This window comes from Arvicanthis niloticus, chromosome 3 (genome assembly GCF_011762505.2).
Source record: "Arvicanthis niloticus isolate mArvNil1 chromosome 3, mArvNil1.pat.X, whole genome shotgun sequence".
NCBI classification, from domain to species: Eukaryota; Metazoa; Chordata; class Mammalia; order Rodentia; family Muridae; genus Arvicanthis; species Arvicanthis niloticus.
Window position 1 is genome coordinate 97,108,969 of NC_047660.1, and position 3,484 is coordinate 97,112,452.

Genomic DNA, 3,484 nt, shown 5'->3' on the forward strand with positions numbered 1-3,484 from the left:
ATCTTGCTTTGTTACCCAGCTCCCGCCATTAGGAAGACAACCAACAAGGTTGAAATCAGTTTCGTTCACCACGTCCGGCACAAGCGGGCCTTTAATAAGTATTTGTTTTATTCCTACAGGGTGACTGCTTGCAAGACAACACTAGGTAACCATTCTACTCATAGGAAGGAGAAAAAGCCAGGTATAGTGCACACTCCTAATCCGAGCACTCAGGCAGACCTACATAATGAGCCTTAGGTCAGCCAGGGCTGCAGCGCAGGATCCTGGGGCAATAGCAACAGCAGACATTTTTGTTTCAGTGCTATCTGCTCCCATAAGCACTGGGTCAGGCCAGTGATAAAAAGCTGCCCTTGCTTTGCTTCTAGCACTTTACTTGCTGAAGAACACTGCAGCGCTACTTGCTTCAGTGACCAAGTTTCCCAGTATTTGAGTGGTAATAATAGCAGCCAGCCGTAATTAGCAGTGAAATTACGAGCCATTTACCAGCCACCCGCCAGGCATTTCCCACATTTTATACCGTTTCCGTCACATTCTAAATATTTCTTCAACTTTTTATCGGTTCTTTGCGAATTTCACATCACGTACCCATCATGTAGCCCAGTCCACTCATGTCTTCCTCCCCATGGACCTGCCTTCTACCCTTTCAACCTCTCCTCCCCCAAAAGAGAAAAAAATAAAAATCTTGTTGTGGAAGCTGTAGGGTGTGTCAGTGTGGCCCACAGTACACCCTTTTGTCCACCCTTCTTTGCAAATGTTCATTGCCCTGACTCATTGATCTATGACGAGGCCTCTGGCTTCTGCTACTCTATCAATACCGGAACCTCACTAGGACCCCTCTCAGATATCCTGTTGTTGCCCTGTCTCTCGAAGACCCTCTAATTTTGGATCTGTAGGACTGGCCCTTTCATGTTCTCCAGCAGTTCATCAAGAGAGTAGATGCTGAGGTGTGCCAATTCAAAGTCATGGATCTGGGCCTGAGAGGTATCTGAGCTGGTCACCTTGCCAACTCTCCCACTCGCACGCTCTCAGGGCAGGCTCATACTCTCTGGCCTACTTACCCAGGCCCCCACCATCAGGGTCAGCTCTTCTGGGCTGCCCAAGTGAGGTGCAGGGCCTGCTTTCCTGAGTGCTGCAGCTGGTGACGGCCAGGGCCAGCTCTTTTGCTCTCCTGACCCCAAGGGCCAGGTCTCCTGCCTGCCACAGGTGGCAAGGAGTGAATAGGGTATCTCTCTCTTTCATGCCACACTCAGGGGAAGTGTGATAGGACCAGGTCTCCCATGCCCCTACCCTCAGGCTGGCTCACCAGCAACTCCGGCAATGTGTAGGGGCTGCTCTCCTGAGTACTGCAGCTGGCTAGAGAGGTCAGCTCTCCTCCTCTCATGCTTCCAGGGCCAGGTCTCCTACGATGCCTAAGTGAGGGTAGGGCACAGCCTTCAGATATCACCATCAGCAGGCCAGGCCCAGTAGGTCTGCCTGCCTTTCGTGATAACAGATCTCTGCTGCTGCAGGACCAGGGACCCAGACATGGCCTTTGGTAGGTAGCAGCACAGGCCTGGACCCCACCATGGTGCCAGGTGGCATCACCAGCTCCTCACATCAGGCTGTTCCTCACTCCCCTCCAGTCTCCAGTTCTGCCTCCCTTCACTGTGCCCACATACTTCTGTTTCTCTTTCTCTTCCATTTCTCCACCACTTACTTGCTCTTCTTGATGGTGCCAGAGATCTCTGCATGTCTGGGGTCATCTCAGGACTGGTCTCAGGAGTGCTATGCCCTGCTCATGTCTGATGGCACCAGGCAGGTGTCATCTCTGGTATGGTTTCCCCGCCCCACCCCGCACACCCAGGTCTGAGGGGTGTGGGTCTGGCGGTCAGCTCAGGCTAGCTGCCTCTAGCCCCCTCTAGCTCTCTGATGGGGGTGCCCTGCTACTGGACAGGTGGTGGTCTCAGGCTCGATGTTTTTCAGGAAACGTTAGGCTACTGATCATAGGTCAGAACACTGAGTGTTGACATAGGCTCTCTCCTCTCTGCCACCTACTGACACACATGTGACACAGCAGCCACACCTGCCACACCTCTGTCATATTCTGCATATTAAAGATTGTAAAGACTAAGCAACGGGATCTTTGGAATGTTAAGAAGAATCACACGGAGCTGGTATAAGGAGGAGCTGGTGATTGTTGAAATCAGCTGGTCCATGGAAGCCCACAGCCCAGGGCATTGCAACTTAGTGCCACTCCTGTCCCTGGCAACAGTGTAGCCAGACTTCTGCTTTATAGGGCATGTCCCCTGGCCTTCAGACATCTCTAACTTCAGAAGGCCAAACCTTTAGACATTCTTGGAATCTTAAATACACAAACCAGTCACTCCCTCTGGGGTCATTTACCTCAATGTCTGCAACAGGTGGGTCATTGACTGACGAGTCCTCTTACTGTCTGGTTTGGTGGATGCTGCCATACTCCTTTCCCACAATGGAAACCCAAATTTTACAGCAGGCAAGCATCTAGCGCACAGTCCCAGAGCTCCTCAGAAGAACAGACTTGACTGTTAGATCAGTTGATATCAAACTCCTTATACACGGAAGAACTGGGGTGGGGGACCCTCTGGGCTCAGTGTTTTTCCGCTCTGGGTAAGGTGTTTTTTGATTTTTTGTTTTTGTTTTTTTTTTTTCCCCACCATGCCTCAGGAGTTAACACCTATTTCTCTTTGACATCTCAGGAACCACTCTTACCAGAGAAACATCTTGGTCTTCTCTATTTTCTGTGTAGTTATCACCCGGGGCTCTTAGGGCTTACAGACGCTATTAAACCCTTGAGAAGTCTACAGTACATCCGATTCAGTCACACCAGGGTCCCCTGAGGTGAAGCACCAGATCTTAATTATCTGTCTCTCCACTTCTAGAACTCTCCATATAGGAAGATCTTCCCTAACAGTGTAGCAAACAGGCCCACTCCAGAACGGCAGACCAAGTTCAACCCAAATACAAAGTCTCTGCTGTGGCAAAAGTCCTCTGGGTAGGACTCTCCTTGGCCCCTTTTGGGTCAGCTGCTCAGTCCTGAGCCATTGCCTGTGGGCTGCTGTGCTCTGATTGGCCAAGCCTGGGTCACATGCTAAGCGTGGCCGGATGGAATAGCTCCCACCTTAACCATATGGACTGAGAGTTGGGGGAGGGGTGACTTCTCCAAAGGAGATGTTGGATGTTGTTACCAGACGGGAGAATGAGGATCAGCAGCAGAAATAACAGATGCCCACTACACACACCAACCCAGACTGGATTCAATGCCCAATTTTGTCTTCATAACCACGTATCGGGAGGAGATTTTTGTTACATGTGTTTTTCTCCTCAACTAAACTATAAACTCCTCCAGGGCAGAGGGTGAACCCTCTTTGTAAATCTAGAACCCAGTAGAAAACTTGACACCTAAGTAGTAATCAAACCATATTTACTGAATGAATAACCAAATGTATTAATTTAAAAAGAGCCAGTG

At 50.1% G+C, this 3,484-nt stretch overlaps 1 pseudogene; it reads right to left on the minus strand.

Moving 5' to 3' along the window:
• Nucleotides 1-1,964: 1,964 nt before the first annotated feature.
• On the minus strand, nt 1,965-2,081 carry LOC117706437 (small nucleolar RNA SNORA17; annotated as a pseudogene).
• Nucleotides 2,082-3,484: the final 1,403 nt, after the last annotated feature.